This window comes from Mytilus californianus, unplaced genomic scaffold, assembly GCF_021869535.1.
Source record: "Mytilus californianus isolate M0D057914Y unplaced genomic scaffold, xbMytCali1.0.p SCAF_3, whole genome shotgun sequence".
NCBI classification, from domain to species: domain Eukaryota; kingdom Metazoa; phylum Mollusca; class Bivalvia; order Mytilida; family Mytilidae; genus Mytilus; species Mytilus californianus.
The window spans coordinates 14065959-14083420 of NW_026262679.1; the positions used below are offsets into that span (position 1 = coordinate 14065959).

Here is a 17462-nt window from a genome sequence, read left to right on the forward strand (position 1 = left end):
GTCTGTCTGTCCGGTCCTTGCAGCGCTTTCACATGGACAAGATTACTCAAACAAGTTATATATTGGTGGCCAATCGACCTATCGAGTTATTACCCTTAAAAATATTAAATTTATGGAAAGTGGCCTCGTTAGCGCTCTCGAGGGTACAAGTTGTTTATTTTTCATTTTCAGTATATTTCTGATAGAAAAAATGATTTTTTTTCAAAACAAGAGGCTCTCAAGAGCCTGAATCGCTGACCTGTATTTCAGAGAAGATTTTTAAATGTTAGCAAACTTGATGAACAAATTGTGTAAAGTTGTCTTTAAAGGGCAATAACTCCTTAAGGGGTCAATTGACAATTTTGGTCATATTAACTTTTTTGTAGATCTTACTTTACTGAACATTATTGCTGCTTACAGTTTATATATATCTATAATAATATTCAAAATAATAACAAAAAACTGCAAAATTTTGTTAAAACTACCAATTCGGTGGCAGCAACCCAACAATGGGTTGTTCAATTCGTCTGATAATTTCAGGGCCGATAGATCTTGACCAATTAAACAATTTTACCCTTTGTCACATTTGCTCTAAAAGATTTAGTTTTTGAGATATAAGCCAAAAACTGCATTTGACCCTTATGTTCTATTTTTAGCCATGGCGGCCATGTTTGTCGATGGATACAAACTTTGGATACAATTTATAAACAAAATACCCTAAGGAACATTTAGTTAAAGTTTGAAGGTAATTGGCCCAGTAGTTTCAGAGGAGATTTTTAAATGTTAGCAAACTTGATGAACAAATTGTGTAAAATTGTCTTTAAAGGGCAATAACTCCTTAAGGGGTCAATTGACAATTATGGTCATATTAACTTTTTTGTAGATCTTACTTTGCTGAACATTATTGCTGCTTACAGTTTATATATGTCTATAATAATATTCAAATTAATAACAAAAAACTGCAAAATTTTGTTAAAACTACCAATTCGGTGGCAGCAACCCAACAATGGGTTGTTCGATTCGTCTGAAAATTTCAGAGCTGAAAGATCTTGAACAATTGAACAATTTACCCCATGTCAGATTTGCTCTAAAAGCTTTAGTTTTTGAGATATAAGCCAAAAACTGCATTTGACCCCTATGTTCTATTTTTAGCCATGGCGGCCATGTTTGTCGATGGATACAAACTTCAGATACAATTTATAAACAAGATACCGTAAGGAACATTTAGTTAATGTTTGAAGGTAGTTGGCCCAGTAGTTTCAGAGGAGAAGATTTTTAAATGTTAGCAAACTTGAACAAATTGTGTAAAATTGTCTTTAAAGGGCAATAACTCCTTAAGGGGTCAATTGACAATTATGGTCATATTAACTTTTTTGTAGATCTTACTTTGCTGAACATTATTGCTGCTTACAGTTTATATATATCTATAATAATATTCAAAATAATAACAAAAAACTGCAAAATTTTGTTAAAACTACCAATTCGGTAGCAGCAACCCAACAATGGGTTGTTCAATTCGTCTGATAATTTCAGGGCCGATAGATCTTGACCAATTAAACAATTTTACCCTTTGTCACATTTGCTCTAAAAGATTTAGTTTTTGAGATATAAGCCAAAAACTGCATTTGACCCTTATGTTCTATTTTTAGCCATGGCGGCCATGTTTGTCGATGGATACAAACTTTGGATACAATTTATAAACAAAATACCCTAAGGAACATTTAGTTAAAGTTTGAAGGTAATTGGCCCAGTAGTTTCAGAGGAGAAGATTTTTAAATGTTAGCAAACTTGAACAAATTGTGTAAAATTGTCTTTAAAGGGTAATAACTCCTTAAGGGGTCAATTGACAATTATGGTCATATTAACTTTTTTGTAGATCTTACTTTGCTGAACATTATTGCTGCTTACAGTTTATATATATCTATAATAATATTAAAAATAATAACAAAAAACTGCAAAATTTTGTTAAAACTACCAATTCGGTGGCAGCAACCCAACAATGGGTTGTTCCATTCGTCTGATAATTTCAGGGCCGATAGATCTTGACCAATTAAACAATTTTACCCTTTGTCACATTTGCTCTAAAAGATTTAGTTTTTGAGATATAAGCCAAAAACTGCATTTGACCCTTATGTTCTATTTTTAGCCATGGCGGCCATGTTTGTCGATGGATACAAACTTTGGATACAATTTATAAACAAAATACCCTAAGGAACATTTAGTTAAAGTTAGAAGGTAATTGGCCCAGTAGTTTCAGAGGAGAAGATTTTTAAATGTTAGCAAACTTGAACAAATTGTGTAAAATTGTCTTTAAAGGGTAATAACTCCTTAAGGGGTCAATTGACAATTATGGTCATATTAACTTTTTTGTAGATCTTACTTTGCTGAACATTATTGCTGCTTACAGTTTATATATATCTATAATAATATTCAAAATAATAACAAAAAACTGCAAAATTTTGTTAAAACTACCAATTCGGTGGCAGCAACCCAACAATGGGTTGTTCCATTCGTCTGAAAATTTCAGAGCTGAAAGATTATGACCAATTGAACAAATTTACCCCATGTCAGATTTGCTCTAAAAGCTTTAGTTTTTGAGATATAAGCCAAAAACTGCATTTGACCCCTATGTTCTATTTTTAGCCATGGCGGCCATGTTTGTCGATGGATCAAAACTTCGGATACAATTTATAAACTACATACCATAAGGAACATTTACTTAAAGTCTGAAGGTATTTGGCCCAGTAGTTTCAGAGGAGAAGATTTTTTAAATAGTTTACGACGACGGACGACGGACGCCAAGTGATGGCATAAGCTCACATGGGGCCCTTCGGGCCCCGGTGAGCTAAAAAATAGGGGAGGGGGAACCATGCCCAGAGAGAAAAGTTTCATTCTCTACCAACATATCTCTCAATAATATATTCTCATTTATAATTACTTAATTTGTGTCAGAAATGCACATATAAATGGAATGATTTAGCTTTTTAAGTTCGAAATGTTTGATTATTCATCTGTTAGGCAATCTGAATTTTGGTGAAAATTGACAATTTTTGACTAAAATTATTTTTTTTAAAGAAAAAAAAAACAAAAAACACGACTTTCTTTTTATTTTATGAATGTATAGAATGTTGTCTTTCAAAATTTGTCAATGAAATGTCATGGTATTGTTGGTGTTGGGAGATAAACGGATTTAAAATTTAGGAGTTTTTGAACTTTTCATTTTCGAATTTTAACACATTTTTAAATGGTTGCTATGGAAACAAACTATGTAGTAAACTCAAAATTTTAACGTTTTTGAATAGTTTGGAGTTTTGTTTATTAACAATGTAAAACCCCTAATTGTTTGTATTGATTAACTTAATTTCCATGGGACTTTAAATTCCCTTATTTCAAATTTTCAAAAGGGTCTTTTTTCACATATTCAGGCAAAATGTTGTTTTGATGGTTACCATGGCAACGGGCAATATACAGGGAAAATAAAGACAGAATTTTACCAAAGTTCTTATGATATAGGGCCAAAAAAATTACTTCTGTCACATGTCATAAATAACCCTCAGCATGGTTTTTACAAAGACAGGTACTTAATATGCTAATGTGAAGGAACATTGTGAACTTTATCTCTTCCTTTTTTTTCCCTTTTGTTTGGATTGTTCAATTTTTTCGATATCTTCGAGGCGACATTTTATTCTTGGTAAATCGTCATTTCACAATCGTCACGTGAAATGTGACTACTTCTGATGATATCAGATAATTCATTTTCAATATTCTTGAATTTGTGGTCGTAAAAGAAAGTAAACATTGAAGTAGCCGCGTCTTTTATGTTTCTGTAATACTGGCCAAAGGACGTTGCAAACTTCAACCACAAATTTTGTAATTAGATAAATAATCTTGAACTTCACCCAAAATTTGAATAATTTATAAGGCAGCACAATTCAATGTACAATGAGCTGCAAAAATTTCTTATCTGCATCTGATTTCACCTGGATAGATGCACGCTCGATGAAGCTAGTTTGTCTAGCGAAACATTGCGTTTATTTTTTACCGCATTGTAAATATTTTTAACATTTTAATATTTACATATTAAACAGTGTCTTAAAATTACATTGTTATGCAATTTATATTTATGTATATATTTTATTTATATATATTTTCTAAAGATAGAACATTTGTTCACAGATCTTTTGCCCTTTTTATTTCAAATAAAGAATTAAGATAATCACTGAATTCTGATATAAACTGCATGTCATCAATTTACATTATCCAGATCAAAAGATCGTCCTTACTCAATTTCCTCAAGTTATGAAATTTATGAAAAATGTTATTAAGATATGGTTCTCTAACATTATTATATAGAGGGCATGTAAATAAAAATGAGCTTCATCTTCAACCATGTTGAGTGAGCAAAACTTGCATATTCTATCCTGACGAGGTAATACAACAATTTTTCCTCGACCATCAAATATTCTTTCATAAAGACCACTGTCAATTCTGAGACTATGTTTACTTAGTCTAAATCCACATAATGTGATTCTTTTTTGTTGGTTTTTGATATTAACAAAATTTTCAAATTCAAAGTTGAGTTTGAAATTAAAATAGATATGGAATCTTTTGTTTTTCCAATTCTAAATAAGTATAGATAATATGCTGCTATTTTCCTGATACTTTTTTTGTTCGTTTCTTCGTGATCTACAATATCTCCTATATGCATTACATTTTAATCTGTTCTAAAATTTTTAAATGACCTCATATTATCATTTTAAATACTATAAGTATTTACAATCGAAGATCCCTAGTTAATTTGAGGCTCAATAACGGAGTTGCCATTAGTAAAGTGACAATTTCAGGGAAGATCACTTGAGCTTAAAATAAAATTTCTCCTATAAATATATGTTGAAATCTTTAAGGTTGATATTTATTTCTTTTACTATTTTTTTCTAGAGTTACAGTTGTTTATTCTTGTTGTTAGTTCTTTTATTGACTGAGGCAATTCTTTGCCACTTGTTTCGGGTAGTAGCAGCTGTAAAAGAGTTGATATTACACAGAAAACTCCAAATATAATCCCGGGTCCCCATTCAATATAGCTCGTCTGAAAGAAAAAGCATATCCAATGTTATGAATAATTTTAATTGTTTAATTACTAGTAGTTATTGTACTTTAACAATTTGTTTGTTTGTTTTGAATAGAGTTAAAATAATTTCTTTATTAAGGGACAGAATTACAATAAAAAAATTAGTGCAGCATTTCATTGTCTAAAAGTCTTATGTGCAGTTGCAGCTGTCGCAAATAGTATACGTTTGGCCTGTTAATCCATACTATGTTCACGTGAATAGGCGTATACATTTGGCCTGTTAATCCATACTATGTTCACGTGAATAGACGTATACGTTTGGCCTGTTAATCCATACTATGTTCCCGTGAATAGGCGAAGCTTTGCTCAATTATTGATTACATTCTCAAGCTCTTATCAATGAAATAATATATTCAGAAGTTAAATTAAACAATTGTCTGCTTGGAATTAAAATGTCGTATGAAGCATTCAAAACATTTTCGTTTTATGCTATTAAAAAATGACATGTTAGATTGCCAACAATTGACAGTCTTTATAACAATAAGGGTGATGTTGTGTTGAGCACTGACTATGCGAAATAGTACATGTAGCCGGGTACAGGACGTTTGCGTATGTTTACCTGTAGCACGAAAGGACATTTGCACTTTACATTTTGATACACCTATTCAAAATTGACGGGACATTTGCGCTTTTTATCTATAATTTAAAATAAACTGTTACCTGTAAACGGAATTATTACTTTTACATATACAACAAACTTAGTAGTAACTGTCTTTCAAAATTGGTTGTCTATTGATTTGTACATCAACCAGGCCGATGAATTTTTGGTTTGAATTGTTTCACATTTCTCAAATGTTTATGGTATGTTTCAGAATTTTATGGATGGCATATTCAAATACTATAGTAATGCCATAAACTCTACAAACCGATTTATACGATTCATGGAATGAAAATGGAAACTGCACTCCTCTTGTTTTCATGTAAACTTTGAAGAAAGAGTCATGGTTGTAATAGGAATTTATTTCCACCTGCCCTTTTGAAGTGTTTTTGTTTTTATCTGTTAGCAAAATATTCAGACATAAGTACACATGCATTTTTCAACCTATATACCTCTCTATATATTTTTTTATTTAACATATCCTAGAAAAGAAAGGATATGGGGTATCCATTCATGACACAAAATCGGTATGTGCACAGTCAGCAAAAAGACAAAAAGCAAAGGCACAGAGCTTTTATTGCTGTTCTTCATCTCAAAGTCACAGTGAGGCCTTCAACACTGAGCAGAAAAACTCACACCTCACTGCAAGTTTATGACGGCCTCTAGCAACGGTTTGACCGGAATTCTTTTTTTGTTCAAACTGACGACCACGCCACACTGTGAATTGAAGAACAAAGCCATGGAGTTATATCAACGAAAAAAAAAAAAAAAACCAAACCATGTACTGTCATAGCTTAGCCCGTATTTTTTGGGAGAGTATCCCTGAAAGCAATCCGTCAACTACAGCATCATTAGATATATCAAATATAATCATAATAAAGCGCAAATATCCTTCAGAAAAAAGCTCAACTGTCGTTTTATTTTAAATCGCAAATGTCAATTTAAAAAACGCAAATGTCCATTTAAAAAGCGTAAATATCCTAATAGAAAGCGAAAACGGCCGTGTCGATGTAGACAAGAAATAATGCATAGTCCACGACCCAAACGCGTAGCCAATGCCGAACACAATCATTTAATAACTACATGTAATTTTATACGCTGAATAATATTAACGCCATTCAACCATTTTTAATATCTCTCATATTATTCTGTGAAAATATGATTGTCCGTTGTTTGCTTTAAACATCTCGTAACACATTTTTCAAGCATAGTAAGGAGAACAATTCTACAATAAAAAGATTTTGCAAAATAGTTCGAGCAGGTAAATAAACAGAACTGTAGACTGCTACTGTAAAAAATACGATGTGTTGGATTAGGGTTGATATAAAGCCTTACAATAGGTCACTTACGGCCCGAGAAAAGAGTAATTGCTATGTTTTTTTACTTACAGAAAACAACGTCCACATTCTGACCGGTTGTAGCGACGGGGTAATAGATCCCGCAAAGACAAACGGACGCTACTTTTTAGCTTTTGCTTATTGTTGGATGGAAGAAGTCCAGATGACCATATATGTATACCCTGTCTATCCTTCTGGATTTTTGTGAAAACATATATTTATTGTTGAACTCAGTGGATAACTGTTCGTTGCAGGCTTGAACATACAAAAGTGCATGTATACCCTAAATTTATTACAGTGATATGTTATCACAAACTCGTACGTTTTCAGAAACACCTATTTTTACTCTTCCTTTCAAAATTAATATACAATTTACTACATAGTATTATACATTCTCGTATATAGAGTAATTACCAGAAAAGAAGTATATGGTGCAAACATTCCTCCTATACGAGCTGCAATCAGTCCTATACCAAAACCAATGCTCCTAAATGCACAATATTTATATAAATTCAGGAAAGGAAAATGTATGGATTAGTAAGTATTAATACACTATCATAACATTTTTATCTTAATTTTGTCAAGCATAAAAAGAACTATCACCGTAATCCAAGATCAACTTTGTAAATAGCCATTTCTCAGATTGAACACCTTTAATATTATAAAATAATATTTATTTTCCCGATATCAATGAAAATTTGTACTAATGGACTCGCATGTCTCTCAAAAAGAGGTAAAAGATCCTCTTACTAAATCACAAAAGTATTCGGTGAGACTATTCCGCCTGACCATTTTTTTACTCTTCTTTCTTGGTATAACCACGTTTGTCCCCTCTTAAATGCATTATTTCCATACAAAACACACATTTGATGAGCGTACAAACTGACGTACTTGTTTAATTTTTTGTCATATTTATTATTTTCATGAAGTTACTTTTATAATCAATTTTAGTATGATCCTTGCACTAGATATTCATGTGAGAATTCCAACAGAAACCATGGTTACTTAAACCGTAATCTCATATGAAAAAACAATTTTGAAATAAATTTCGCTTGTCCGAATAACTTTTCTGGATTTCTTGTCCGAATAACTTTTCTGGATTTACCTTCATCAGGAACGCTCAAACCTAAAAATTCGCAAGCTATGGATGTAGAAACGCCTGGAGCTCAATTAACCTCATCGGTAGTATAATTGCCCGGATGACCAGGACGAGAATTCGACGACACAGTAGGTTTTACTATGTTATACCGATTTCAGTGTGTGCACGAAATTGTGCTTCAGAAATAACCTTTGTTAGGTACACTCTAACAGAATTTTGGGAAGGTACACACACTGGTGTCTGAGTATAATTGACAACAAAATAAGATAGAACGGTAAGGTCCGCCTAATCTCAAAAGATGGATGAGGATATGGATGGGAATCCTTCATTTCTGTATTAATTGTTTGGGGCATTTTTCCTTACCTGTAAAAAATAACGCTTATTCTGTAAAATCCTCATAAAAATCATTTTACTATTAGATTTATTTGCTATTACATGATTTCGTAATTTTTATACGTGTGCATGCAAAACAAATTTCTTGTTAGAGGGGTCTAAATACAGCACAAACAACATTTTCCAAAAGACCAAAAAAAGTGAAAAAGTATATTTTAACAAAACGCATTTGACTAACAGGTCGAACAGCAAATGTTCTTAAACCCTGCTGACTGCCATTGGCGATTGCCAAATAAACGGATCACCGATGTAATAAATATATATTTATTACATTTCAGAAAAATACTTTTACAATACAAACTTGCCTTAGATTTGTAGGATACAGTTCTGTTGTAAACAGACCAATTAAGCAGAACGATCCCGTGATACCAAACTTTGCTATGTAATTAAAAATAATTGATGCCAAGCCAAAACCACTTGTCATACCTTAATAGAGAAAAAAGGCTCACATATATATGAAACACACACAACCAACATTTTATTTGACTACACTTGAAAATTTGGAAATTTTCGTTTTAAACGCTTTACACATTCTTTTAAATAACATATTTTCTGATGGTGATTGCCTTTGATATTTTAAGGGCATACGATACAGTAGCAGGGGCAGATAATAACGTTTTTAAAACTTTTCGTGTCGTTTTCGCGACGTTGTTAATCAGAACGTTGTAATTTCGCGATGTTTCTAATAAGAACGATTACATTTCGCGACGTCGCTTTAGATGTAGTCACATTTGCGGAAATCCACTGACGTCATAATCCCGATTGCGCGAATTTGAAAAAAGTACCTGCAATGAAAATCGGCAAAATCACGATAATTATTCCTTTATTCATTATTAAGGAAGTCAACAATATTAACTTCGAATGGGAAAAAATCAAATCCACATTCTTTATTTTGTATGTCTGTTATTTCATATAGAAAATGAATAAGAGATATGAAACACATAAGACATCGATGAGAGAGAAACCCAACTACACAAAATTTTTTTTTTATATAGTTACTTCACCATTTGGCTAACTCTAAATCGTAATGAGAATTGTACGGATAAATTTAACAGAGACTATCAACAAAATGACAAAAAAACGTAATAAATAATGACAGCGCATCTTACTGCTCCTGACTTTGAAAAGGTACATTAAAGAGTTTAAAAAACATTTTTAGAATTTAACCCGTGGAATATATAAGTGTATGAAGGAGAATTGTCAGTTAAAATGACTCAGTTATAAGCCCCGTATCATAGACCAAAAACAAAAACGCACCCGTTGATGTGCTAAGCATATCCTCTGTGTACATATTGAGAGAGAAAAATCGGCACACAGGAATAAGGTATTTGACAGACCAGAGTTGCAACTAATTGATGTTAAGTTACTGACCAAATACGAAGTCTTTTTGTAAATTAGTTTCTCTGATAAGAAACAAAATATTTGTTGGACCAGACAATCAATGTGGTTGCACTCACTCCTAGATTGAAGGTATAATACAGACAAGTAATTCAATGATTATATGTACCGTAATAAAAAAAAAACCTGAAGACAAGCTTAGGTAACTTATCTATTGATACAGAATCATTAAATTTCATGCTCTAATATCGACTGCTGTATGGAATGTTATACTACACTGTAATTGACTAAGCTGACCCGATTTAATGTGGGTATGATTTTGTGTTCATGTAATGCCTATAGAGTAGGTCGTTAGTTTTCTTGTTTGAATTATTTCACATTTTCATGTCGGGGCTTTTTAAAGCTGACTATACGGTGTGGCTTTTTCTTTTTCTTTTTTTTTATTGTGTTGAAGGCCGTAGGGTGACCTTTAATAGCGTTTATATTCGTCATTTGAACTATGGTTGATAGTTGTCTCTTTTGCAATCATACCAAATGTCCTTATTTCTATATCATCCCCCTAACTTTATAATTTTGTCATGTCGGGGCCTTTTGAATAATTAAAACTATGTTCAAGCTGTGTTGTCTACATGAATTGTATGACTAATGTCGGACAGAGAGGCAAATTAATTTTTTTTATTAAATATATCTGTTTTGTTTCCGAACATTTCTTTTCTAAAAGTAATTTACTAGAATAATTTTTCTATCCAAGTTTCGTAACAATTCATAAAGGTTTGGCAAATATGATGCTATTTTACGAGGAGTCAGCTTTATTAATTTTCATGATTAATATCATTGGTTTAAAAAAAACACCTTGGCAATACCACTGAAATTGACAACGTAGTATAGTGAACGGCGGGAAAGATTTCACGACGTTGTTGCGAATAAAACTTATTCAAACGTAGTTTGGCGCCTTATTGGCAAACGTCCCGTTTGCCAATAAAAATTAAGGTTTATTGCTTTTATTGAAAAAACAAGCACATGGACCCCCAGTTTTTTTCTTTTACAATCGATCAAGTTCTGTTTCAAGAACGCTCCGCCAAAATTTTAAGAAAAAATCAACGATAGAATTTTTTCTGTACTTCTGTGTAGACGCAAAAATATTTTCAACTTCTTTATTTCACTTGTATTAAAAGAATTTAGGATATAATTATTTATTTCAACCGTTAACTTGTTACAACATGCTGATGCCATGGATCAAGGGAACATTTTACAAAAAACCCGGTTAAAATATGACTGTTCGTTCAAAAGTATTGGTACTTTCCTTAAAAGTCCTTATTTATGAAATTTCAGGGTTTTTCCTTCAAATATGCAAATTTCGAACCAAATTATCTCAAAAAGTAAGTCATGAAGGTATATTTTTCTTTGCATATTTCAAAAGTACACATCGAAATTGACCTTCTACCAAAATTTCAAGAAAAAATGAACGAGGGATCTCTAATGTATCGTATGCCCTTAAAGCATTATTTATTTTTCTGATACAAGGCGTTTAAAATGCTATAGATATCGAAATTCGTGTAGGTAAATAAAGTAAGTAATACCTTTAAATTGTCCAAGAACAACAGATAATATAAGCGATATTCCAGCTATCAAAAGAAATAAAGCTAAAACCGCTTTCCTTTTCAATCTGTAACATAAAAATCTTCCTTTTTTTAAACAGTAAAAGTAGCAAATTAACAACGTAATAGTAAGTTAGCGTAGTAATTTGCAGGGTGATTATTCAAATCAAACAAATATCAACGACCAATCCTATGATAGTCAAAGTAACAAGAATGATAAAACAATGGTCAAACATACAATTAAAAGAACCGAAAAGGCATAGTTTTCGTTGAACATATTTTGAAGAAATCGCAGACAATAATTAATTATGTAATTATTGATTGCTGCTTGTTTAACGTCACGTGACAAGTAGGACTAACCTTTTAACTAAAAACATGTATGAGAGTACTGCTGGTAAATCGATTGCAACAGTTATGAAAAAGTTAAAAAATCGGTTTCCTGCCATCTGGACTGAATTAAATGTAAGTCCATAGTAAACTAGAGAATGAGTTATCCTGAAATTAAAAAAAAATCATTTGCTCTTAGGAGTCATAGACAGTTATATGTATATGTATGTGCCATTAAGAAAACCGATTGTCTTGTGGTGCAGGGTCAAATGTACAATACTACACTTCTTGTTTAATTTGCTACAAATAGAGAAAAAAAAAATTATTTAGGACAATGTGATAAAATGTACTTTATATGTAAGTTGTTAACTTCTATGTCATTTTGGTCTCTGGTGGAGAGTTGACTTATTGGTAATCATACCACACCAGAACTAGTCCAATTACAACTTATTCGATTAGTTGAGATTCAATGGATGCAACTACAATAATCGATTGATTGATTGCTGAAACTCTAATAATCGATATCAAACATTAACAATAAGGTGTGTTTAACGATTGCTGAGTGGTGGTGTTAATATACCATGGTGATACAAGTGTCATATATTCAAAGCTATCAACTACAGACGTCAAATTTGTACTTTTCTAGGATAGCCAGAAAAATATTCCTAAGACTTTTGGCGTTTTAAACTTTAGATTTAAGTTTTGTAGAGCGATTTTAATTTTTATCCATCTACAATTTTAATAATAAAATATTTTCAAATGTTAAATGTCTATTCAGGACAGGTCTGATAACAGAAAAATTTGAGAGAATAAATGGAATCACATTTAGGGTAAGAACACATTGGTTGACAAGGTAACGCATCATCTGTCACACGATTTCTAAGTCCATTATGTCTTAAACGTCAAAGCACAGAACAGGAAATTCAGTAACTATATATATATATATATATATGTGATAAACATAATAGATATTTGGGATCTAAGATAATATAATGATTACCAAATAAACGTCATAATTGCTGAAATCTTAAGAAGCGAACGGTTTGTTAGCACTGTTAAGAAATTTTCCTTTGTGTCCGACTTTTCTAAATGTGGCTGTTCTTGCTCTTCATTGACTTCATCTAATTTGTTCAGTGGCATAGTTACTTCAGATTTAGATTCAAGTAATGGTAAAACGTCTTCAAGTTTGATATTGTTGATTTTTGCAATTTTTCGTACCATGCATGACAGTTGCTTGTTTCATTCGTTTGTTAGCTACTAACCACCGTAGAGATTCGTCCAATATCCTAATTGAACAGATTTAATATTATAACAGTAAGGGAAGGTGTATATAATTCAAAGATAAGTCCTATTTTGCTGCGAAAAATACCCACAAGTATTCGGATTAAAAAATAGAATTATATGCAATAGCTGATGCACAGTGGCATTATTTTCGAAAGATTGAATACATATTTCGTTGAAAGATCCTTATTAAAGGAGGAGTTACGGATACACAATCTTATGATCCTAAATCCTATGGATACTTATATTTTGGCATTACACAAGGGATTGCTATTATCAGACTGTTTGTGATATCTTTACATTAAATCCATTGGAAGCGTACTGATTGATATTTAAGTCCAGGAAAACGTGATTTATTTACAAGTTTTAACTAGCTTTCAGTATCTGCGAGTACACTCAGATTGGTACTTTTGGTCATTTTGTAAGTTACTTTTTTTTTGTGCCATGTGCCGAACTGATGAGTCAAGCAATTTCAAACTGATTTTTACAGTTTACTCTAATGTTGTGCTGTTACACAACTGTAACAGATTAAAGGATGATTAAGCGCTCGCAAGCATGTTTAATCCCGTCACAAGCCAGAAGCCTGTAATTCAGTGGTTGTCGTAGGTTGCTGTTTTGTTTTTCGTAAGTTTTATGTTGGTTATCTTGTTATAATTGTTTAACATTTTGTCATTTTGGGACTTTTTATAGCTGACTATGCGGTATGGGTCTTGCTCACTGTTGAAGGCCGTAGTTACGGTGACCTATAGTTGCTTACATCCACGTGGTTTGGTCTCTGGTGGATAGTTGTCTCAGTGGCAATCATATCTCATCTTAGCTTAATATTTAATTGAATTGGTGAATGTATTTGAAAGTGACCAGGTAATGTCATTGGGAACTTATTATTCCATGAAAGACTCATAAAAATCCAGATGAGTTGTGGATATGAAGTACAATACGACACAACGATCGCAATTTATTGCCGTTATTGGTAATCGGGAGTAAACGATTAGTTTAAATATCAGGATAAAAAAGGAAAAGACCAGCAGACAAACAACAGTACACAAAACACAACATAGAAAACTAAGAATGAGCAACACGAACCCCACCAAAAACTGGGGGAGATCTCAGGTGCTCCGGAAGGGTAAGCAGATCCTGCTCCACATGTGACACCCGTCGTGTTACTCTTATAAAATACGCTGAAAAGTTATATCAATTGATTGAACATCATGCAATAGCGGATTGGTAATTGACTCTGATCGAACCCTAAGACATCACCAAATTCTAGACCATCGGTCATGTAAAATTTTCTAACCCTGAAACTTGACCTAATGTGAAACTTTTTGAAATTGAAACACGTTAAATGCATTATTGAAATTTAAAGTTATGACGAGAGATTTGAAAGATAGTATCTAAAATAATTACCAATAAGCACCAATAACATGTATTCCCACAAGACCTGACACCATCTGAACATAACGCCAGTTCAAATTCCGCATAAGATATCCTAACCCAGCTATCACTGTCACGTTTATTCCCCAGGAAACGGACCCTATAGCGCTTATAAAGCTGCGGTTTTCTGTTGGCACTTGCTCTAACACATACACATAAAGAGTTAGTCCCGCACCCTGTAAAATGATTAACAGTTAAAAGATAGTGCTTTTCATCATCAAAAATTGCTTTTTTTTAAAGTTATGATTATACTATTTTGGTCAATCATTGCGGTTTTTTTTAATGACCATCAGATCGATAAACTATAGTATAATAAAAGACTAAATTTTTTTACCTTGGTTAATGTATTGATATTCTATACAGTTTGTTTAGGCAGTGCACAAGATGGAATCTTTCAAAACAATAACAGTGCAAGCCCCTCACATATTAATGTGCATTTCTAAAGTAAGGAATTCGGGAAGTTTGTGTTGTTGACAGACCTTTGATAATTTCTGTTAATATTAATTACTTATTTGCAAGACGTTGAGCTTGAAATATTTACACATGTCTATTGTTCGAGACCGTATGATGACCTATAGATGTATTCTGTGCCGTCTGGTGGAAGTATATTACCACTTCTCCTTTTAATAATACCCCCTTTCTAAAATTTTTAAAATAAAGCTGATATAGTTAGTCTAAAGACGAAAAACAAACTAACATAGTTTAAAGCTCAGATACATTTTGTTTACATAATAAATCAGCAATGAGGTATGGTTTAGTTGAAAACTGGTGATACATTTCTAAATGTTGAATATAGTTGCTGTATACATACGTTAAACAGACCATACTAAACATACTCAGATTATTGCTCCCCTACAGCGTGAATATTTTCAATTGCATTTCACTATATACTGTAATTTAAAGATTTTTTTTCATAATATTCATTATACGTATTTTAGGATACCGAAGCACTTGTATTAAGAAGGAGGTCTATTGTGGAGGAAAGTATTATGTTGTTATTCTGAAAGGATGAATGGCGTATTTAAATTTCCAACAAAAATAACTACAAACCTCTTGAAAAGCTCCTATTATAGTTCTGAGAACGATATATGTGATGTAATTATTGGAAAACATGGCTGCAACAGATAGTATCACAACAATAAACATCGTACAAATACAGATAGGCTTTCGTCCATATCGATCTGAAAGGGAGGGAAAGATAAAAGCACCGACTAATTCACCTGCTGTCCACAGTGTTTGTGTTAGTTCTCCTAGACCGGCTTTGTCACACACTAAGTTCCACTGAAACAAAATCATGTCTTAGATATATATCTAAATGTACACTGTTAAGGTCTTTCTAGTGTTTCACTTTGGGAGGTAAGCAATATACAAACTACGTATGTGACAATATTAAAATTGAATGGTTTTAACATTCTTTGCTGGTCCATGAACTAGAGGTAATATCTCACCAGTATCAGTTTTACATTTTTAATTATTGATTTTCTCGTAATCCATTTATAACCCATCTATTCACATTTACTGGTTACCAATGATTATCAGACAAAACTATTTAATCGGGATGACATTGTCGCCTTGTAATTGCTGTGTATGGTATGGCGAACCTATGACCTCTTTAGTCCATGGTTCTACTTTTGTTTGTTTACAAATTACGCAGTGTTTTAAATTTTGACACGAGGTTCTACACCTGTTAAGATATAGGATACTATTTATTTACAAAAAAAAAGATTCTATATTCTAGGAACAATCATTTTTACATGTCATTCTATCCTTCTTATTAAAATTAAGAAAGGGCATTTTAAGAAACGTTTTGTTTTTACTTATAACACTTCGTATTTCCTTAAAGCAAATCATACAAATTTTAAAATTTCAATTTCTGCTTTGAACATAGAATGATTTGTGTATCTACAAAAACAAGCTTTATAATGCTCGAAATTACCCTTGATCAGAGATTGTTATATCCTAAAACTAATGTTTTACAGATAAATGTTTCCGTTTACAAGTTTATTACCCCCAATAAACCCTTTGTACTAAAAGAAGATGCATCCCTGTGTACGCATCTCCTCTCATATCTTTTGGAATTCATGCAACCATTACCGTTCTCATTCTGATTATTTACCTCGACTGATTCATATTAGGTAGTTGATATTACAGTAAATTATTTGATATGATCCAAACAAAAACCTGCATAATTTGATACTAAACAAACCTTTTTATATAAAAATATGAAGATGTGGTATAATTGCCAATTAGACAACCCTCCACCAGAGACCTTAAATCTTTTATTTTTCACTCTACTTTATTTTATGAACGCATTTACGAAAAACAGATGATATATCAAATTTTATGTCTAGTATCAAAGACAATTTTTTGTAAAAAAAATCTTTTATATTATTAAGAATCGATGATATTTCGATTTGTAGTTTACCTCTGTAACAAATGTATCTTCCTCAATATCATAGTCATACCCCTCTGTACATGGCACTTTCATAATTGTTGTGATATTAGATATATTAACAGATAGAACAGTATGGCATTTCTCATAAGATAACACATTATGTGTTATATTTTCTTTATCTGTCAAGCCATAATGGAAAAGGTCTTTTGTTAACGGCTTACACTGGTGTGGTGGTGTATATCCTGTGAGATACAAAACAGTAAATGTCATCGAATATGAGTACTCTTTAATAGTCATAGTTACGTGAAATATATTCGTGATTTTATGACGAATTGGAAACTTTTTACCGACTATAAATGGAGAACATCCGTGATTTTGCATTCAGTCGTCTTGGTCCCCGAAAATATTTCTTATTAAATTGTTGTAGTGCACCTCAAGCAAAAGCAACATCCCTCTTTAAAACAAAACAAGTGGTGAGTTGAAATCACCCAAATAAAAAAAAACGTACTTCCCTTTAATTTTACTGTGTTACAATGATTTGCATTTTTTTCTTTTTAT

The 17462-nt window shown here is 32.1% G+C and overlaps 1 pseudogene; it reads right to left on the minus strand.

The window, feature by feature from the left end:
• Positions 1-4903: 4903 nt before the first annotated feature.
• Positions 4904-16997, minus strand: LOC127733383 (organic cation transporter protein-like; annotated as a pseudogene).
• Between the last annotated feature and the right edge of the window lie 465 nt (positions 16998-17462).